This window comes from Schistocerca cancellata, chromosome 7 (genome assembly GCF_023864275.1).
Source record: "Schistocerca cancellata isolate TAMUIC-IGC-003103 chromosome 7, iqSchCanc2.1, whole genome shotgun sequence".
NCBI classification, from domain to species: domain Eukaryota; kingdom Metazoa; phylum Arthropoda; class Insecta; order Orthoptera; family Acrididae; genus Schistocerca; species Schistocerca cancellata.
The window spans coordinates 465777522-465801971 of NC_064632.1; positions in this window are offsets into that span (position 1 = coordinate 465777522).

A 24450-nucleotide genomic window follows, 5' to 3' on the forward strand; every position below is an offset into this window, starting at 1 on the left:
TGTATTTCACCCCTGCCACCTTCAGAATTTGGAAGAGAGTATTCCAGTCAACATTGTCAAAAGCTTTCTCTAAGTCTACAAATGCTAGAAACGTAGGTTTGCCTTTTCTTAATCTTTCTTCTAAGATAAGTCGTAAGGTCAGTATTGCCTCATGTGTTCCAACATTTCTACGGAATCCAAACTGATCTTCCCCGAGGTCAGCTTCTACCAGTTTTTCCATTCGTCTGTAAAGAATTCGCGTTAGTATTTTGCAGCTGTGACTTATTAAACTGATAGTTCGGTAATTTTCACATCTGTTAACACCTGCTTTCTTTGGGACTGGAATTATTATATTCTTCTTGAAGTCAGAGGGTATTTCGCCTGTCTCATACATCGTGCTCACCAGATGGTAGAGTTTTGTCATGACTGGTTCTCCCGATGCCATCAGTAGTTCAAATGGAATGTTGTCTACTCCCGGGGCCTTGTTTCGACTCAGGTCTTTCAGAGCTCTGTCAAACTCTTCACCCAAGTGACGTCGGGAAAACTAAATTTGGTGATTCCCAGCGTCATTCCAGTGCCTTAACCACATCACTCAATTCTTGTTGATGCTGTCTGGATTTCAGGCGTCAACTCCTAGGTTATCAGCACCTACACAACATTCTTTCTGGGCACAGTTTCCAATTGTAAAACTTTTGAGTCAGTATGTCAAAATGGCAGAATAGTATTGAGACACTACATCTCTAATTCACCATCCAATAAAAAATACAAGGTGAGGTCATTATGTTTTGATCATCACTTAGAAAAATTCAAAATATGACCATGAAACTTTGCCTCCTGTACACATTCACCCTTCAACCCGACACATTTTCCCCAATCATGGATACCTTGGTGGAGACCTTAGTTGTAGAAATCTGCATTTTGGCTGTTTCACTTCGAAAATCATCTCACTGTCATTCTAGAAATTCATGCGATGCAACGATTTCTTCTTCCAAAGGAAGACAAGGAAATTACTGGGTGCCATATCAGGAGAATGCGGGGCTGGGGGAAGGGAATATCTGATATCCCAAAGAGGCAGCATGTTTGTCTTTATACTGTCGAAAATGAGCTAGGACTCTGTTCCACAATGCTTGGTCTTGGCTGCTTCCTGTAAACACGTCAGGATATTTTGGTTGTACACTCGTGTAATGGTACTGTCAGGTAGCACCACATTGTGGCAGTGATAAAAAACAGTATCCCCTTCCCCAAAAATGTTAAGAGTTATTGCGGTGGTTGAATCCATATATTTGTTTTAAGTTTCTCAACATGAGGGATGTGAATGAGCGATCTGCATATATTTTAAAGAAATTCTTTGTAGCAAACATAGCGATCAGATCTGTTTTGTGTTGACTATGCCAATTCTGCTCAAAGAGCATATTAGATTAAAAATCCAGGATGTAAACCAATTCTAATTTTGCCGTATGCCCGCAACAAAAATTTATCTATACCTTCAAAACGAAATTTTTATTTAATTAAAAAATAAATTATCAGTTATCATTTAATATTCAAAAATAAAATTTAAAAAATCTAAAATTTATTCAAATTCAAGAACATGAATTGAATGAATTTTATTTTGTTTTTTACCTCAATAAGTGAATTTTAATCCAACAATTGTCCCTAATTTTTACCATTTTCTTCTGAAAAGATTTTAGTATAACTGTATGAAAGAGTAATTTTCAATTTATCATCTGAAAGTAATAAAACTTTTTTGTCGTACTTATTTGACAAAATTTTCACTTTTGAAACAGCGTAAGACTTACATTTTTTCAGCTCTCATAATTTAATGAACACTGCTGCACAACAATTACTATAACTGCTAAGTTCACTTACTAAATTTTGAATGCTATAATTTTTGTTCATTTTTTTGTTTTATTAATATAGAAAAAAATTAAGTTTTTTTTCAAGTTTTCAAACACTGAAAAGTTTAAGATGGACGATTGTTTCCCCTGAAATGTTGTAATTTTGAAAATTTAAAATTTTCAGTTTTACTGTCTCTAATTTTATGAAAATATTTCAAAAGAAAATAAAAACATGAACATAAATTTTCTTTCTATTTTCTAATTTTTTATTCTTCTAACTAAAAATTTTCAGTATGCATTCCATGTTATGAATTATATGTCAACTTTTTCTGTCATACATAATAACATATGCAATTGTTTCATTAGGTACATTTTCATTTAAGAATGCACACAATTTCACTGTTGTTTTTTGAGTAGTTGCAATGTTCATTCTTCTAGACATATTTACAACATAGATAGGATAATTTTGAATAAAACTGAATGGACTTACATTTACATTGTTATTTAAGTGGGTTATTCTTTTAAAATCTCTAAAAGCATCGTAATCTTTTAAAAAGTTATTCAGGGAATCAAGATTCCATAACTTGCATGGAAAAACTTCAGTTCTTCTATTTTTCACATACATAATTTGTATTGTAACATGATCGAATAAAGAAGTTATTTACCTGATTATTTTTTGGATTAGTTTGGAAAACAACGAAAATAATGTAGGACATATCAAATTTGGTAGAATAATAATACTTAGTGATATGTAATTCAAAATTTCTTTATCCATGTAATCTAGCAAATTCAGTTGTTTGTAGTTCAAAGAAAGAAATTGGAATTTTTGGATTTTTCAGTCTTTCTTGTTCTAGTTCAAGTGAATATCCTGGTTAATATGTAACAACAGGAACACGAATTTCCATACTTTTGACAACAATTTTTCCTTCTTTTGAAAGCATACTACTATCATTATCAGTAGTCTAGCAAAGAATATAATCTTCCTGATCTTTTCTAGTTTAGTTTTAATTTTAACTTCGTTAAGCATATTCAATTCATTTGATCAGGAATGAAGTTAACCAGTAAGAGCTGAAAATGAAATAAATGGATGTTCTATTCTACATAAAATATTGTTTCCTTTTTTAATTGTAATAACATCAACGAATATAAAACAATTAATTAGTTTAATATTTGAGTTACAACTGCATGCTGAAAAATCAGTTCCACCTATGAGAATAACATCAAATGTCATATACAGTTGTGAACAATTAGGATGAATCCAACCATCACAAAGACTAGTATTAATTTCTGTTTCCTACTTAGGAAGAGTTAAATTATGTTTCGTTTTCTCATTAACAGGAAATGAGTAAAATTGACAACTCTCGCCATCTCACAAGATTTATTAAGGGGAAAATTCATTAATTCATTTGTAAAACAACTGTCACATAAGCACCATTAAAGTCAATCAAGCAATCATTTTCAAAAGTTATAGTTACTTCTGAATTCTGAATAGAATCAAAAATTGGAATATTTATAGGAAGATTTGGTTGACAAATTTTTGGACCACCAAATTCAGCAGTAGGTTTGAATGAAGAAATAACATTAATTGCTTGATGAAAATTCTCATTATGTTTAACAAACATTCCATCAGCTAGATTACACGTTATATTTATTAATTCAAATGGAATAATTTTAGGATTATTTATAGCTACAGTATTTCATTTGCTTCAATAATTTGATTATTAAATCCTAAAACTTGACAACACAATCTTCTTTACCTATAAATAATTTAAAATCACCTTTAATGACAACTCTATTTAAAGTTTTATCTTCTTAATTTGTATTTTAGGTTTTCCGACTGCATATATTTTTCTAAATTTTTAAACCTATACTGACTAACAAGAATTTCTCTTGTTCCTTTGTTAATATATACTTAAGTATTTTAATAAAGTTGTTATTTCTGCATCACAGTAAAATTTATTATTTTTTTATGTAGTATCTGGAGTTAAAAAAGTTAAATAAAAACCAACAAGTGAAATGCTTTTGTAAGTTTCTCATATTGGAACATTTAATCTTTTTTTAGAACAGCACAATTATCACTCAATTCAAATAATCTACTCATTAATATTAATAAAAATTACATAAATAAATGACAATTTGGGAACAAAAAATAAGAATTCCAGAAAAGAAATCTGAAGATATACATGGAAAACTTTTACCAAGTTCAATTCAATATGCAATCATAGAACCAAGTGGTCATGGAAAAACAAAATTAATGACTGATAATTATATTCTGGCACATGGATGGTTAAAGTAGAAAAAATTAATCACTGATGTTTAATCAAAAAGTTTAGAGCAACAAAAGTATCAAGATTCATAAAACGGTGTGAAAAAGTTAAAGATAAATTTAATGAGGAGATTGCTAGTTTTATTGAAAATAATGGTGAAATTATACCATTAGATGAATATGAAGGTAATTCAGTTTTAGCTTTAATGACTTCATTCTTGAAAATCAAGATGTAGCTAGAGAATATTTTACTAGTGGTAGACATAAAGGAATAGATTGTTTTTATTTCAGTCAAACATACTCAAAAATTCGAAAACAATTAATCAGAGATAATTTTGATTTTTTAAATATTTTCAGACAAGAGGATACAAATTTAAATATATTTATCATGAATTTGTTGGTGGAGATAACACAAATATGTAGAAAATGTTGGAATACAGATAATCAGGTTTTATTGCAATAGGTATGACAAGAAACATTAGTAATGGAAAATATAAAGAAAAGATAAAGAATTTTTTAAACATTGCATGTATACATGTAACTCAAAAAGACTGAACATAAATACTGAATTTAAGCACTGAATGTAAATGTTGAACGTAAATGTTGAACTTAGTGTTGAATATAAATGATGACCATTAAATAAAAAGTAACTATTGTATTTTTAATCCTTAAGAAATGTTTGCAAAATACGATCCAGACTAACTAAAAGAATAAAATAAAAAGTATTGTTTAAGAAATGGAAAAAACAACCAAGAAAGCATACGAAAAATTTAAAAAAGCAGAGCATCCAGTTAACAATACAATTGAAAAAGTTAACCAAGAGTTTGAAGGATTAGGAGGAACAGTTTTAAACTCAACTGAAGAAAACAGAGAAGTTGATAAAAATGGTTCCTTTTAAATTACATTATTGAGAAGAATTTAATGATGTTCCCTCAATTAAACAATATGATAGTGATTATACATTAAGTAAATCAGAAATTAATTTGTTACAGAATTGTGAAAATTAAAGAAAATTAAAAGAAAAAGATGTTAAAAATAAATATCAGTGAAGGAATTTATCGATCATGGTGAAGATACAACATTTGGATTAATACCTGTTGATCAATTAAAATGTTTTGGAGATTTACCACTTAAATTCAGTTATGATACAATAACAACTGGTAATAAAGAATATGAAGGAACAGATGCATTAATGGAGACTTTAACTAAAAAAAATAACTTTGGATGATTTAGGTACAGAATTTGAATCTCTCGATTTACAAAATTATGGTAGCATTTTATGACTCAAATGCCATATATAATGAAAATAATATAAATAAAATTAAATCAAGTAAAGGAAATAAATAAAATCATTCGACAAAGACAATTGTTGAAGATTATTTTCATAGTTTTCTTATTGATTCATTTGAAAAATTTGGTGAAGTTTTAGTAAGAAAATATTCAGAAAAACCAATTGAATACATTTTGATGGTTCATCAATTTACTGATAGATTAGCAGTAATCCATAGAGAAGAATTAGCTGTAAATAACAATTATCATAATGAAAAAGTATGAATAACTCAAATGTTAACTAATAAATTTAGTGATTTTATTATTAATGATCCAAAAGAAATTTCCTATATAATCCAGCGTTTGAATAACTTGCCATATACGTTTTGAAAGAGTGGAAAATGTGGAAAACAAATAGTTAATACTTTAATTAATAAATTAACATTTGAAATGCATGTTCCACACTATCGATTTTGTGGCCCAGGAATTAAATTAGAAGTAAGATTAGCTTGAGAGAGATGATAAAGTTTTAGAAGAAAGACATGCAGCTGATAAGAAACTTCAATTATTTTCAAAAGAAAGAAGCATGCTTTAGATGCTTCATTAGGACAAAAAAAGCTTCATCTGTAGTTAGAGAAATAATGAATGGAAAACGAAAGTTAGGGGTTTATAAAAAATTCATTATTAATTTTTAATTTATATAAATGAATAACTTTACAATTGATTATACTTTGCTACCTAGTGTTAAAATGAAAACCAATAAGGATCAACTAGACAGTATTGATAAATTTTAACTAATGTTCTGAAAAGAATGATAGATAAGAAAATTGATGGAAATTTACTCATAACATTAGCCATGTCTACTGCGAAAAAAATGATTGAGCATCTTCTGAAAAAGAAATAAGCAAAACATCTATGCAGATTTTTAGCATTACTTTTGGCAGCTTCACCGTACTTAACTGCTATTGGTTCACTAGCTGGTGGTTCTGCAGCAATTGCTAATGCAGTTATAAATCAGAAAAAAGCTGATAAAGTATTAGAAGGACAAAGATGATATACTTTGGTAATGGAAATGATAGGAAGGTGACACAGTCCTAAGTTTGCTTCAGCTGGAGCTGGATGTGGAGAAAAATTTCAAATAAATCATCAAAAAATTTAATAATTCATCTAATTTTGACATAGACGAATTAAATATTTTCTTGGATTTTTCTGATTCACGATTTTCCTAATAAGGCAAAATATCTGGAATAGTAAATTTAGATACTTCTGATCATGTAGTTACTCAATTGTTTTGTTATTGTAATCAAAAACTTGAAAGTTGTTCTGATTCATAAGGAGGGAATGTACCTAAACAACTACTTAACTACTTGGGATAAAACAATCTATATTACAATATTCAGAGAATACAAAACTTTGATGAAATAATTTGTGGACATTTGTCTCTATTTGTTTTATAACTTCTATGCATAAATTATAAGTTTAGTGATATTTTAATTTAATAAATGGATATTTTTGGAAATAACTTATAAGCTAAACTCAATAACGATTTAGAAAAAATAAAAGGTATTCAATCATTAGAACCAAAAATTAATAATGAAGAGTAAGAGCAACATTAAAATAATTAATGTAAATAAATAATTTCAAAAACGATTAAATAACTTTTTCAAAGTAACTAGAGGTTACATTGGTTTTAAAGGTAGAAGAATTGTGAATGATTCGTTAGAAATAAAAGATGTAGTGATCAAACAATATTTACATAATGATTTATCAAACCTTATTAGAAAACCTGAATACAGCAAGATGCTCACAGACTTAAAGCAAAAAAATTGTTTTTATGAAATAAGTAAAAGGGGAACAGGTCTCCATCATGTAGTAGTTAAAATTGTTTCACCAGAAAGTAAACATAAGTCATTAGTTTCGAAAATTAATAATTTAGATGAGAAAGGTGTAAAATATCTAGAAGTACTGATGTTTTAGTATCAAACAATTAAAAGTAAAATAACTATTTTTATTCCATATGTATGAAGAATGATAATGACATTTACTGTTTGAAGTGCAAAAAGTTTTCTGAAATATATAAAGCTCAAAGATTACCAATTAATGTGGGACGACAAAGAATCGAAGGTCTTTGTTCACTTTGTAAAATTAAAAAGAGTAGATTCGGTAAGAAATTTCATGGCCAGAGGCCTAAATATTCGTGAATAAATTATTAATGAATTACATACATCAATGGAAAAAATTTGGAAACAAAAAATATAATTTCTTTTGGAATAGATGATTTATGACAAGATGATTTAGTTGAAATGGTTTGTGGTAATTTGCAAGGAAATTCAAAAATATATAAAGGGTATAAATATTTATTAACTGTTACAGATGTTTTTTCAAAATTTGCTTGGACTCTTCCAGTTAAAGATAAAACAGGTTGATTCTTTCGAAAAAATACTTCAGTCAAGAAATTTCAAAAAAACTAAAAATGGGCAATGGTCAAGAATTTTATAATAAAGAATGTCAAGAATTAAAGAAAATTTAACATTAATCATGACTCAACATTTAGTGAATTTCAAGCATCTTTTGTTGGACGATTTAACAGAACACTGAAAGATGTGGAAAAAATTTGCTCTTCAAGGAAATTAAAAATACAGGGCTATTACAAATGATTGAAGTGATTTCATAAATTCACTGTAGCCCCATTCATTGACATATGGTCACGACACACTACAGATACGTAGAAAAACTAATAAAGTTTTGTTTGGCTGAAGCTGCACTTCAGGTTTCTGCCGCCAGAGCACTCGAGAGCGCAGTGAGACAAAATGGCGACAGGAACCGAGAAAGCGTATGTCGTGCTTGAAATTCACTCACATCAGTCAGTCATAACAGTGCAACGACACTTCAGGACGAAGTTCGACAAAGATCCACCAACTGCTAACTCCATTTGGCGATGGTATGCGCAGTTTAAAGCTTCTGGATGCCTCTCTAAGGGGAAATGGACGGGTCGGCCTGCAGTGAGCGAAGAAACGGTTGAACGCGTGTGGGCAAGTTTCACGTGTAGCCCGCGGAAGTCGACGAATAAAGCAAGCAGGGAGCTAAACGTACCCCAGGCGACGGTTTGGAAAATCTTACGGAAAAGGCTAAAGCAGAATGCCAGTTCAGCATTAAACAGGAGATTGGAAAACCGATGGATCGGTCGTGGTGGAGATCATGATCAGTAATTCATGTCATGGCCTCCACGCTCTCCCGACTTAACCCCGTGTGATTTCTTTCTGTGGGGTTATGTGAAAGATTCAGTGTTTAAACCTCCTCTACCAAGAAACGTGCCAGAACTGCGAGCTCGCATCAACGATGCTTTTGAACTCATTGATGGGGACATGCTGCGCCGAGTGTGGGAGGAACTTGATTATCGGCTTGATGTCTGCCGAATCACTAAAGGGGCACATATCGACCATTTGTGAATGCCTAAAAAAACTTTTTGAGTTTTTGTATGTGTGTGCAAAGCATTGTGAAAATATCTCAAATAATAAAGTTATTGTAGAGCTGTGAAATCGCATCAATCATTTGTAATAACCCTGTAGATTAACTTAGTTTCGAAATTAGTTGATGAATATAACAACACAAAATATTTTGCAATAAAAATTAAGCCAAAAATGTAAACAAAGAAAATTATGAAATGTTATTGAAAACGTAACTAGCGCTAAATATAAAATTGATGATAAAGTAAGAATAAGTATTTTAAAAGAAATTTTGAAAAAGGACATACTGCCAACTGGTCAACAGCAATGTTTGCAATTGAAGATATTATTCATTCTAATCCAATTACATATCAATGGGAAACATATAAAAGGCGACTTCTATGAACAACAATTAATGAAAAATTATTTTTCAGATGATAATCTTGTTGAAAAAATGTTAAATAAAAAATATAATAAAGTATATGTTTAATGGTTAGTTTCATGATTGGCACAATAGGGGGGTAAATAAAAGTCATGTAATTTTTTAAAATATTAATAAAAAATTTATACATAAATGGAGTTAGTTATGCATAATTTAAACTTATTTGCTATTGAATATAATTTTCTTTACACTTATCCTTTCATTTAAAGAAGATAGAGTATATTTTGGTATTCAAATAAAGGTTAACATTAATGACTTAAAAATTATCATATCATGAAAAAATATTAAAATTTGATTAATTGTTTTGTTTTATGTAATCTTCTGTGCAACTGTTTAATCCCCATAAGATATTTTTTGTCACCTACACAACTGTTTAATTGCCCATAAGAAATAATTTTTATCTTCTATGCAATTGTTTAATTCCTATAAGAAATCATTTTTATCATCTATGCAACTGTTTAATTCCTAAGGGAATTTATTTTTACCATTTATTATTTTATTTGGTTTTAATTTATAATGATCATATTTCAGTATATTAATTCTATCTTGTAATATAACACATTTACCATTATCAGTACCTAAAACAATTTTTTTACATTCAACTGTATACAATAGGTGTTTAAATGATCTTTATCAAATTCATTTTTCTATATTGTTTTATTTTGTTATCTAAACAGTTTTTAATGAACAAAACTAATATCTCTGTTTACCACAAATTTCTTAACTCCTTTAGATTTTTTCTCTTCTTTATCACCAACTTGATATGTATACATTTTGTATCTTAAACTAACGTAGTCTATCATAATTTTTCCATGATATTCATCTTTCTTTTTTTCTAAAACTGTCTAATTTATTGGTGGAATTACATAAAGATTATCTTTTGGGTAATCACTAGTGTCAAATTCATTCATTTCATATGTTTGTAGAAGGCTTTAGTTGTTATAAATAAAAGAAGCAGTATCGATATAACATATATTAATATTTTCACCACATTATGGTTTCATAACATTATAATGAAAACTGTAAATTTTTATTTTCGAAATATATAGAAATATAAATTGAATTATTGAACATTATTTTAATTTTTTTGTATGAACTGCTACTAGAAAGTACAATAGTATACTCATAATACGATTTTGAAATTTAATTCGTATATTTTCATTGATTTCTGCAGTTACTACATGCGGTCTTACTTGTCTGTCAGCACTGACAATTCTACTCAAAAGCCACTTTCCTTGCTCGTTAATTGAAGGCCGTCGACCACCAACTTGTCGATTATTGACTTGCTCAATTTGTGAAGCTTTTTCTTTTAAATAACTCATCCATTTTTTCTGAAATTTTAGTCATTTGTTTGTGTGTTTATGGAAACCACATCTAACGATTTCCATTCCATTCAGATAATGGTATGTCGTTTTTCTTTACTTAGAGTGTGTTTAGATAACCTTCCCTCTCTGTTTCCTTATCTGCTATTTGTAGTAATCTAATGATTGCCCACAAATGGCAGCCTGAAGGTTCTGACCCAGTAGCTCCTTCGAAAACGCATGGGAAAACAGCCTTTTATAAGTGGAGTCGATACAGTTTTTCTGCAGTATTGAGTTACCTTGGGACGTCAGAATGACTCTAAAGAAAATTGTACCCGAGGGATCGAAGTGTTGAGGAACATGAAATGAACTTAGAAGATCTTATCGTCAAACAATTTGGTGTGGAGCTGCACTGCAGGTAAGTGTTAACCTATGTTTTAGAATTAAGAGATAGCAGAGAGCGCTTCCTGAGCTGACTCACCTCCCTGCACTGGATGCGCTCCCTCTGCGCCTGCAGGTGTTTCTCCAGGGCGCGGCTCTGAAGCGCTAGCATGTACTGGCGGTCCATCAGGCGCAGGCCTCTGGCAGTGGTTATCTGCTTAGGCAGCCACTGGTAGCTGCCGCTGGAATACACTGTGCATTAACCACGGTATATGAGGGGCATCGTACAAGATTTCACCTTTTCTCGAGTCTCCAGTGTATCAAACGCTACCGAGGCTAGGTTTGCTGATACAGAGCTGCAGACCTTGCGTGTTGCAATGCTGGGGCCTGTGCACTTTGCTCTTCCCTTATGCTAAGCTCTTGTACAACAATCGTATTGGTATTTTTTCTTAAACATTTACTTACAATTTCCCTAATTATGATGGGCTCGCAACAGGAAAAATGTCACTATTCAGCCACTGCATTCAATAATTTACAATTTTAATATTAGAAGATTTAAGATGGCAAAATAGGTGACATTTATGTGGCAAAATAGGTGATATGTAAGACACGATTAATGTGATGGGTAGCCTCTTTATTAAGACTGATATGACAGGACTTCTGATAACTGTGGCTACACACTGAGATATGGCAAGTATTGGAGAAGATGCTGTATGGAAAAGGATGAGGCAAGTCTGCCTGGTATGGAACTGTTAAGCGGGATGTATGTGTCGCAGGAGGTCAGGTGGGCAATATTGATTTGGAACTGCTAAGGTTAACGTCTTTCATATAATGGTGTAAGCTTAATTCAAGTGGGCTCGTTGCCATAGAGCAGCCAGTTGCTGCAATATGCTGGCATCAAGGCACACACTTAGGTAGCCCACACGTCAGTTCCGGAAATGAAGGACGTGTCGACATGTAAAGTGCATCACATCTGTGGCAGCTGCAACACAATAATCTCTATTTGACACTTATAAATCCTGGCTGTCTGGCCAGACTGGTCAGAAAATCGGTAAGTAATCGGGTCGACGCCTGTTATAGTGTTGCCTTCCACTGTGAGGCCACTATCGCTCACTCCACCATCTTCCTGACAGGACCTCCTGCCAGGGCGTCCGGCTGGTGCACTGATGGGCTGACGGGTGAACTGAAGCCCTCTTAGATGACGAGACACTGGGAATCCACCAGCGCCAGACGCTGGCAGCTTGACTCAGGTCGGGCATTCGTACACTGTTCGCCTAGATTGCCGCTCGACTGACAGACCACCAGCCAGCCAGCTTGGCCTGCACGCTAGCCCGAAAGTGCCACCTCGTGTCACCAATGAAACAGCACCACCACCAGCCTGAGTATGCTGACGTCGCAAGGACCGTGCGCCGCTGTGCTGAGCTAGATGTACAAACAGCAGGCTGCGCCAAGGCAACGCGCCGTGCACCAACGTCTGAGAGCACAATTCCCGCCGCCCAGGGCCGTCCTGACGTGGGCATGAGCCTAAGCCTCCAGTAAACACTATTGGAACATAAATATAGGCTAGTATTGACAATAAACTGCTTTTGTTGCTCACCAACGCCACCGGAAAACATTCACTAATCATCAAACAGGCCAGGGTCCCTGATTCTAATACAGCCACTCCTTGTATTTAGAATAAAAATCAATATCAATGGCAGCCAAAGACTACTAGGAATCATTCCCGTTTTACCAATGGCCTTGTCAAAGAGGGCGAAGGAGTGAACAGAGGTTCGAGGCATCCTCTTGCACCTGGGGTGTGAAACCGCTCCAAAAAATTGGAAGTACAAGGTGCATTCAAGTGCTAAGGCCTCTGATTTTTTTTCTAATTAACTACTCACCCGAAATCGATGAAACTGGCGTTACTTCTCGACGTAATCGCCCTGCAGACGTACACATTTTTCACAACGCTGACGCCATGTTTTCATGGCAGCGGCGAAGGCTTCTTTAGCAGTCTGTTTTGACCACTGGAAAATCGCTGAGGCAATAGCAGCACGGCTGGTGAATGTGCGGCCACGGAGAGTGTCTTTCATTGTTCAAAAAAGCCAAAACTCACTAGGAGCCAGGTCAGGTGAGTAGGGAGCATGAGGAATCACTTCAAAGTTGTTATCACGAAGAAACAGTTGCGTAACGTTAGCTCGATGTGCGGGTGCGTTGTCTTGGTGAAACAGCACACGCGCAGCCCTTTCTGGACGTTTTTGTTGCAGTGCAGGAAGGAATTTGTTCTTCAAAACATTTTCGTAGGATGTACCTGTTACCGTAGTGCCCTTTGGAACGCAATTGGTAAGGATTACGCCCTCGCTGTCCCAGAACATGGACACCATCATTTTTTCAGCACTGGCGGTTACCCGAAATTTTTTTGGTGGCGGTGAATCTGTGTGCTTCCATTGAGCTGACTGGCGTTTTGTTTCTGGATTGAAAAATGGCATCCACGACTCATCCATTGTCACAACCGAGGAAAAGAAAGTCCCATTCATGCTGTCATTGCGCGTCAACATTGCTTGGCAACATGCCACACGGGCAGCCATGTGGTCGTCCGTCAGCATTCGTGGCACCCACCTGGATGACACTTTTCGCATTTTCAGGTCGTCATGCAGGATTGTGTACACAGAACCCACAGAAATGCCAACTCAGGAGGCGATCTGTTCAACAGTCATTCGGCGATCCCCAAAACAATTCTCTCCACTTTCTCGATCATGTCGTCAGACCGGCTTGTGCGAGCCCGAGGTTGTTTCGGTTTGTTGTCACACGATGTTCTGCCTTCATTAAACTGTTGCACCCATGAACGCACTTTCGACACATCCATAACTCCATCACCACATGTCTCCTTCAACTGTCGATGAATTTCAACTGGTTTCACACCACGCAAATTCAGAAAACGAATGATTGCACGCTGTTCAAGTAAGGAAAACGTCGCCATTTTAAGTATTTAAAACAGTTCTCATTCTCGCCGCTGGCGGTAAAATTCCATCTGCCGTATGGTGCTGCCATCTCTGGGACGTACTGACAATGAACGCGGCCTCATTTTAAAACAATGCGCATGTTTCTATCTCTTTCCAGTCCGGAGAAAAAAAATCGGAGGCCTTAGAACTTGAATGCACCTCGTATCACTGATGATCAGTACTGTTATTAAGCAGAAGGCAATGGAAAGTAATACATTAAATGTACGTAATGTGTATCCACTGGACATGTGGAATATAAATGAAAAAGTATTGTGGTTATCTCTTCATTAGAAAACGTATCTGGATTAATCCCTCGTTTCGATCTTGAGGACAGAACTGCCATGGAGGTGATCATGAGAAGAAGACTGAATAACCAATCAAAGGATAATATTCTACGAATAGGAACGTAAAATGCCAGAAGTCTCAATGTCGTAGGGAAGCTCGAAAATTTGTAAGGAAAAATGCATAGGCAGAGTCTAATTTCGTTGTGTGGCTCAATGAATAGAAATGGAAAGAAGATAAAAGAGTTTTTTGTCAGAAGAATAGAGGGTCATATCAATAGCAGCAAAAAATAGTGTAATGGCAGTAGGATTCGTCATTAATAAGAAGGTAGAACAGAAAGTGAGTTACTGTGAACCAGCGAGAGGATTATTCTCATCAGAATCAACAGCAACCCAGTGCCAGCAACAGCTTAGATATACATGTCGACGTTGCAAGTAGAGCATGAAGAGATAAAGTATATAATGGATAGATCAATATGTAAACTAAACTCTGTCCTCAGAGGCCTTCGAAGGCCCAACGGTACCGACCGGCCGCCGTGTCATCCTCAGACCCACAGGCGTCACTGGATGCGGAAATGGAGGGGCATGTGGTCAGCACACCACTCTCCCGGCCGTATGTCAGTTTACGAGACCAGAGCCGCTACCTCTATCAAGTAGCTCCTAAGTTTGCCTCACAATGGCTGAGCACACCCTACTTGCCAACAGCATTCGGCAGACCGGATGGTCACCCACCCAAGTCCTAGACTAGCCCGACAGCGCTTAACTGCGTTGATCTGACAGGAATCGGTGATGGCTTCAGTATGTAAAGGGAAAGGAAAATCTAACAACCATGGGACATTGAGATGCTGTAGTAGGGGAACCAGCAGAAAGAATTATGGGAGAGTATAGGCGCAGTGGTGGGAATGAGAAGATGAATACTAACCTCTGCAATACATATCAACTAGTAATAGCAAATACTCCGTTCAAAAGTCACAAGGGGAGAGGTTATACTGGGAAACGACCAAGGGATACGAGAAGGTTCCAGCTGGAACACAGCGTGGTCAGAGACAGATTTCAAAATAAGATATTGGATAGTAAGGCGTGCGCACAAGCAGAGAGACTGGGATCAAAAGTTAGTAATAATGAAAGCTCAAGCTTAAGAGAATCGTCTGGAAGAATCAGTGTGCAAAGAAGTGGGTTACTGAAGAGCTGAGAAATGATTTGCGTTTGAAATTGTCTACTCCGATAATGAATAAAACAATAGGTAGTTCAGTTGAAGAGGAATGGACATCTGTAAGAAGGTCAGTCAGAAATTGGACAGGAACAAGGCAAGTAACTGCGAAGAAACCTTGGATAACAGATGACATACTTCAACTGATCTCTGAAAGAAGGAAGTACAAAACAACATTAAAAGTGGGGGCGGCAACATTAAGAGTGCAGTGGGAATTCCAATGGTAAACGCAGAGGAGGGAGGTGACAAGTGGAAAGAATACACTGAAGGCCTCTTTGATGGGGAGGAAGTGTCTCATGACGTGAGCGAAGAAGAAATGGAAGTCATTATGGAGGATGTAAGTGAACCAGAATTAGAGTTTAACAGAGCCTTGTAAGACCTGCGATCAAATATGATGGAAGATGCAAACAACATTCCTTTGGAATTTCTGAAATCACTGAAGAAAGTGACAACAATAACACTAATTGTATTGATTTGTAGCAACTATGAAACTGGATATATACTATCAGGGTTTCAAAAAAAATACCATCCACACAAACTCGTTAGTGACAAGAACAGTGCACAGAGGAACAGCAAACAAGATTGAGGATCTGTTGGATGATAATCAGTTTAGCTTTAGGAAATGTAAAGACACCAGAGAGGCAGTGGAGACGTTGCGCTTGATAATGGAAGCAAGACTTAAGAAAAGTCAGGACACAGTCATAGGATTTATCGACCCGAAAAAGAGCTCGACAGTGTAATACGCTGCAAGGTATTCAAATTCTCAGAAAAGTAGGCATAAGGTACAGGGAAACACAGGTAATATATATAAAATATGTATATAAACCAAGAGGAAGAATATGACTGGAAGACCAAGAACGGTTCTGCACTTTCGTTTGGGGAATAAAATACGAGCTCACGGAATGTCGGACCGGTTCTGTGACTAGATTGAATGCTTCCTGACAAACATAACTCATTACATCATTTACAATGTTGAGTATTTATTGGATATTAGGTAGCTAGCTTCATGTGTATCACAATAGCGTGTAATAGGACGTTGCTTTTAACAAAATAAATAAGACTTGGTTGATGTCGGAAGGTCCATGCAACTACTAGCGTTTTAGGCTGTTGTAAATGGGGAAGTCCCAACGCTAGAAAACTGTAGCGAAGAAGTGATGGAGTTGGGTTCGAGAGATGTGCATAACAACATTCCATAAACAACCAACTTTTATTAAACAACACAAAACTCCAAGTATTTAAGTGAATACCTAACCAAGAGGTGAGCCACAGAACTACAGTTTAACAACGAGCATATTCAATGCCCCCAAAATGTACAGTCATTTAAAACAATACAAATGGAATTTTATAATTACCTCAAAATGTACAATAATTTAAATAACACAAAGTACCGCTAATTAGGAAGTTGTGCAACCCTTCCAAAAACTTATCTGATAAGTTGAAGGCAACTTAATAGCTCCACTCCCTCAGAACAATAACAGCACATAACACTCTCATCCAGTTTAAAAATCAAATTAACAATCACACCAGTCACTTGAAACCGACCTCCACGTTAAATGTACAGAACCCCAGTTTAAATAAAAGGGCCTAGCGAAATATACATCGATCAAAATGAATCTTAGAAACAACTGTTCCTGCTGAATGTCTTGAATTAACTCACAGTAACAGCCATCCGTCAGGGAATACAAGGAAAGTTTCCAGTGTGTAATGTGTGATTGAACTCCAGCCTCAAAAACCCAGTTTTAGGTTGCCATTGTACAACTTTCCACCTGGCCAAACATTGCATACAGACAAGAAAAACTGAGCAGGCTAACGTCCCGATACCATGCCCTGGGTGGAAGATCTGTCAACGATTCCCGGCCGGCACATCCAGCAAGACGTGTCCATGCAGTCCAAGTGGTTTCTGCCGTCTTCACTTGCTGGTTGCCTCACAGGAATCCAGACCACAGGAGAAGGTGACAGCGCCGAAGCGGTCGCGAAGCGCCCTCTCCGCGGGTGCGGCCGAAGTGTGTACCACTACGGCGGTGCACGCTGGCCGCGATGGCAGGGTTGGACGGTCGTTCAAATTTGCCCGCGTCCGTGACGGAGTTGAACCGTGACAGAAATTCAGGATGACGCACAGAGGAACGATACTTGCTACAGCTACTGGCAGTTAAGCCTCTATGTAAACAAATACCGAATCAACTAAAACTTGCATTCTAAAGGTGCTATTGATGTGCTGTTTTTACAGACATCAAATGTTACCAAAGGCCTACAATTGCACTCTAGACATACACTACTGGCCATTAAAATTGCTACATCAAGAAGAAATGCAGATGATAAACGGGGATTCATTGGACAAATATATTATACTAGAACTGACATGTGATTACATTTTCACGCAATTTGGGTGCATAGATCCTGAGAAATCAGTATCCAGAACAACCACCTGTGGCCGTAATAACGGCCTTGATACGCCTGGGCATTGAGTCAAACAGAGCTTGGATGGTGTGTACAGGTACAGCAGCCCATGCAGCTTCAACACGATACCACAGTTCATCAAGAGTAGTGACTGGCGCATTGTGACGAGCCAGTTGCTCGGCCACCATTGACCAGACGTTTTCAATTTGTGAGAGATCTGGAGAATGTGCTGGCCAGGGCAACAGTCGAACATTTGCTATATCCAGAAAGACCCGTACAGGACCTGCAACATGCGGTCGTGCATTATCCTGCTTAAATGTAGGGTTTCACAGGGATCGAATGAAGGGTACAGCCACGGGTCGTAAAACATCTGAAATGTAGCGTCCACTGTTCAAAGTGCCGTCAATGCGAACAAGAGGTGACCGAGACGTGTAACCATGGCACCCCATACCATCACGCCGGGTGATACGCCAGTATGGCGATGACGAATACACGCTTCCTGCTCGTGCAGATGGTTGTTGTCTTGCAAACGTCATCTGTGGACTCAGGGATCGAGACGTGGCTGTGCGGTCCATTACAGCCATGCGGATAAGATGCCTGTCATCTCGACTGCTAGTGATACGAGGCCGTTGCGATCCAGCACGGCGTTCCGTATTACCCTCCTGAACCCACTGATTCCATATTCTGCTAACAGTCATTGGATCTCGACCAACGCGAGCAGCAATGTCGCGATACGATGAACCGCAATCGCGATAGTCTATAATCCGACCTTTATCAAAGTCGAGAACGTGATGGTACGCATTTCTTCTCCTTACACGAGGCATCACAACAACGTGTCACCAGGCAACTAGGACCGACTGATTCGTCTGTTTCCATTCGGTTCCTCTCATAGACTTATTTCACTCAAAAGAATGAATGAATAATTCAACCGATGCATGAAGCTACAACCGAATGAGTAGACTGCTTTCCAACAACCTACTGAGTCGATTGTTTTCGTTCGGTTGTTCTTGTCGCTAAATTTGAATGTCTTTTTTTTTGGGATTCTACAAGCAGTCAATGAGCAATCACAGTTAGAAAATTGTAAACACCAGCAGTTGTCTACTCCATGTGTTATCAACTTAAGAAAAAAAGAGGGAATAAACAAATGCTTTCAGATCTGAAGAAGAAAGAGAATTGACCTTACAGGCTCGTCTTAAAATGCTGACCACCAGCTTCAATGCATGCATCCAGTCTGCCTTGTAAAGACTGAGCAAACGTTCTAGCATTTCACAAGAAATTTCAACGCAAGCAAAGGTAATACGTAGTTTAACATCATATCGTGTAGCCGTTATGTCCTTGTAAACAGTATCTCTTAGCTTTCCACACAGAAAAAATCTAAGGCTGTAAAAACTGGTAAATGGGACAGCCTCCATCTGGAAACAATAGGTAAGGACAAGCTGTAGTACCTCTTCCACTTTGCGCTAGGCAATCACTGAATAGCTGGGAGAATACATCGGGAGCGATTTAAAATGGAATGTCATCATAAAACTCGTTGTAGGAGAAACAGTTACCAAGCTGAAATTCATTGCCTGAATCCTAACCTAAAATACATCAATAGATGGCAAATAGATGATCCAGAGAAGAAAAAAATTAATCATAATCCAAAACCGATTAATAGAGGAGAAAAAGATGATCCAAAGAAGAACAGCACGTGTCGTCACGGATTCGGTCGGTAAGCAGGAAAGCATTACCGGAAACTCATCAAACTCCAGTGGCAGTGGCGTCATATGCTTCGTTACTGTTCAAATTATGACAGTTTGCATTCCAAGATAAGCCATGCTGTATGTTACTTCCTCCCTCACACTATGCAACGCAAGCCTGACAGTCCAAGCTATACACACGGTAGAGGATCATAAGACGAGTACGTAGATATCAAAAGCTAATGACCGGAAATCAAAAAAGAAATTTTTGCTGAGGCAAGCAGCTTACAGCATAAACTAACAAATTAAGCTCATAGCAGCTGTTCAGATAATCGCATGTATATACTCATGCCTCATAAGATCGCATAAAATTTTGTCGCGTTCGCTCAGTTGCCTGTAGCACAATCGAACAGCTAGGGGCCTACCAACCAGCTAGTGACTATGGAAGACCTTTCCTTCATATCCAACGATAGGGTTACGTACTGTTCACATACACACTAATATTAATATCGAAGTGAAACAATACTGTGTTGAAACATCGCCCTCTCTCGAACAAAAAGACATACACTTTCCAAGAAATATGACAGAATATCTCGAACGAACACTACGCTTACACCTTGCTCCACTATACTTTAAATGGTTTTTGCATTCTTCCAGTGAGCATAACGGCTTCTTTCTAAACTTTCGTTCGTTTTTTCTGAGCAATACATCCTACTGTTCGATACATTAAATGCATAACCTATCAATAGTAACCCACCATTTCCGACAGCTAGTCGTGAAATGTGCCCGCATCTCATGGTCGTGCGGTAGCGTTCTCGCTTCACACGCCCGGGTTCCCGGGTTCGATTCCCGGCGGGGTCTGGGATTTTCTCTGCCTCGTGATGGCTGGGTGTTGTGTGATGTCCTTAGGTTAGTTAGGTTTAAGTAGTTCTAAGTTCTAGGGGACTGATGACCATAGATGTTAAGTCCCATAGTGCTCAGAGCCATTTCGTGAAATGTAAACAGTAGTACAAGCATAATGAAAACATCACAAACGATTTTGCATTGTTTTTCAAGGTAGCACCACCAACATCGACGCATCAGTTGTTTGTTACGAAACATAAACTGCTTAAGAACACTTGCCAACACGCACCGTGCTCATTCGAGTCCTCGCGGCGCCTGAAATATTTAATACCGATCATTGGTTCCTTAGCACAAAATACTCAAGTTCGGAATTTCTGCCACCTGTGGAACTGTGACCCTTAAATTTTGTCTGTCTAACGGAATGACCAGATACAGACGGTAAAAATCAGAGAAATTCGAATTCAGACCTAATATTACCGACCGTTGTTTTCTACACGTCCTATTTGTGAGTGGAACGGGAGAGTGGGAAATAGTAGTCGTCCACGAAGTTCCTTCCCCCATACACCGAAGCATGGCTTAGCAGCACAAAAACGGATTTTTGAAAAACCGTTGCGAGTCGATACAGAGGACACTTCTTTAGTTATTTTGTAAGCTTTCTATAAAAATACTGTCTGTTTGTGAGAAACTGTGTATACTCGTTTCAAAACTTTCTCCTTCATGTAACATGTACTTTAGATAACACATTCAACTGCTGAGCAAAACTGGCTGTTGGTTGGTCCTGTATCGTGCATGTAAACAGTGTAGTGAAATAAAGCTTCAAACTTCATGAAATGCAACAGTTGAAATAAAGAAAATGAATCAAATTACATGCCAAAAGGAACTCATTGTGTGCTCTATTAAAACTATATAAGTAAAACACAGTACCGAAGCACATTATGAGCAATGCGTGATATGACCTGCAATGGTAAACTAGGAAATCCACAAAAATAAATCACTGCTCTACTCGGAAGAAAATAACTGTCTGAAATTACCAACACTGTTCACTGAAAATTAATATTCTTGCTAGCACGATACCTGACAATGCTGACTACACACTATTTGCGCAACAATGCGTGGTGAGATCTGCCTTCAAATAAAAGTGACTTACCTCTTTCCCAGCATGCTGTTTTTATGTCCGGAACCCTGACGTTCTCTAAAGCAAATACAAATCAGCAGGTGCAGCAGCTAAATCTGTTTGTCAGAAGCTTCGTGTGGCGTAAGGTGCAATGCACACACGATAAAAATTAAAAACTTTATTGCGAATCACGAAAGTGGGTTTTACTTTAAAGAAAATCGTTTTTGAAAAATGAAACTCGGATTATTGAGAAACAGCCAGCGCAACATGAGAAGACTCTAAAAATTACAAAATTCTCTCATTACAAAAATTACAAACATACCTTTAAAATACCCCCAAAATCTTCTCCGTCAATATACAGAGCAAGAAAGTATTATAAATGTCTTTTTACCTCCTTAGTAAAGTATTCAAGATAATTTCTTCCAGATTCACGAATAACACATCTGTTCCTCTGAAAAATTCAACTGCACGCTGCTATGCCTCAAATAAGAATGCTCCAGTGCTGCACACCTGACTAGCAAGTCAACCGCACATAAAACTAAACAGACTCAAGGATCTTTATTCACTACTCCTACAGTGCTCGCATACGTCTTTTTCCCAATACAGTAAAGATGAATTATTTACGATGGCAGAAAACAGATGAGAAGCTTACAGTTTTAGCGTCTTTGTCTCGAGATGTATGGGCAGAAAGAATAAACACTCTCACATCCACCATATTCCATTAGCAGCAAATTCTCATAGACGATGAGGTTCCGTTAAGCTCAACGGCTAGCGCTGCTGGAATGTTAACATTAGTAAACGAAGTGTTTAACAGCAAAGCGGACAATACTGCTCATTCTCCAAATAAGCAATGAATTCTATTATATCATCACTTCTTGCGGTCACAACGTCACTAACATTTTCTGTAAAGATTGACATTTGAACTGGCTTGCTTGAAGCATAAAACAACATCATCATCTCTCAGAAGGGTGATTTAACCCACTTCATAAGCGTTTGGTTACACTCAGTAGATGCAGTTGATTAATTTGTTTTGGAGTGTGTCCACAGGGTGTCCATGAATCCCTCTTAATTTCCAACTGCAATTACAAAAAAACTGTCGAACATAAATGGTTGAGATTTACAGTGTCTTATAAAGTAACTCAACATGATTTGTACAATGAATTAACACATTTCTACATGGGTTCGTTTCGTAACCCGTAAAACGTGTAGGTGGTATTTCTCAACCCATGTGCGCACAAGGATGTCTATGCTGAAGGAGGCTGTGGTGTCCACAATTCTTCTGAGCAGATTACCAAGGTCACGCACATGAGAGGCATACACAGTGTCTTTCACATAATCCCACATAGACAAATCCAGGGGGGTTATGTCCAGAGACCACATGGCCACTTGGCTGGCTCATTATATCCTATCCATGGCGGTGAAAATGTTCGGTCTAGGAAGTCATGGACATGTAAACTCCAGTGCGGCGGTGCACCATCTTGCGCGGAAGATTACATCAATTTGCTCATGCATCTCCAGATAAACGGTGTCTGTTACTGTTTGCCCGACGAAGCAAGATGGTCCAACTATGCTGTCTTTCATCAGTGCACAGAACACTTTCACCTTTTCGGTGGCTCTGGCTGTGGGCTTCTCCGAACCCCTAACGTGAATGTTGTGCCGATTAGCTTTCCCAGATGCCTGGAAGACTACTTCGTCAGAGAAAACATTTTCTAGATATCTGGTGTTTTGCCCGGTCCTGTTCAGTATTTCGATACAAAATTCGAGCGAAGTGGCATGACTTTTTGCTTCAATGCTTGCACAATTTGAACTTTGTAACAGTGCAAGCGAAATCGTGTGAGGAGCACCTTGTTGAACAGTTGAGCGACGGATGTTTAGCTCTAGTGTTGCTCGGCGAATTGGCTTTGATAGACTTCTTTGGAAGGTCTACCATTTCATGAGAATCTGGTTGTATGTTTACCCTCTCAGTGGCTAGGAACTTGTCATTCCAAGCCTTAATTCGTCTTAACGTCTATTGTCTCCCTTTGAAATTCACGTCTGTAAATTTCTTTGGGCAGCAATGGATGATTTCGTTTCCGCATACCACAACATGCACTGCACTCTTTCTTGAGGTGTAGTCATTTCTGGCAATTATTTAGCACCAGAAACGAAACAAAAAAATGTTTACAAAAATGTAAACAGAACTTCTTGAACTATTTCCTACTTGAATTTTGAAATCAGTGAGGTTTCATGTGGACACCCTGTACAATCGATAGCCAAACACGTTTTGCTGTAGCCCATCAAGACGGAAAGTGGCTCATCAAGAGAAAATCAATAACAGAGCGAATGCGTTACTCCCCGTAACGACATAAGATACGCTTGTAATAGTCACATTAACGTAATGTACACCCCGACATTCGCACGAGACAATATATCTGTTGTCTCTCATCTCCAAGATACGCCACGGCATTATCATATTCCCTACAGAGTGCACGGCGAAAAGATCGCTGCTTGGCAGTGAAAATCATCTCTTCGGTCGTAATTCCTTTTAGGTTACTGCACTTTGCTCAAAGTTAATTCAGTTAGTGCGGTCATCGAAAAGTCTGCAGCACAGCTATTTACATCTGTCATAGCCTCCCTCTTCAACGAACTCAACACGTTTTCAAGCCACAGACGATACACGATGCTTTTCCACTGAGGAGGTTTGTAATTCTGTTACTGTGAAAATGATGCTGAAGAAGATTAAGCTGCGCTCACAACACACCAAAAAAATCAAAATTTCATTGTTATCCACGCCGAGCAATTTTCAGCTCATTGTTAAGAAACGCTCTTACATGCACATAACAGTGTGGTTGCGCTCCGTCCCTGGTGAAAAATGAAACTTTTTGCATGTTCTCGCAATGTAATGAACGAGTGAGCAAACTAGCCGCACGAGAAAGATCCCTACCAACAACCACGTGAACTGATGAGGTCCCTTACTCTGAGGAGCGTAGGGGACGATGCGGGACACCCGCACCGCCGACTAGGCAAGGTCCTACTGGAGGTGGTTT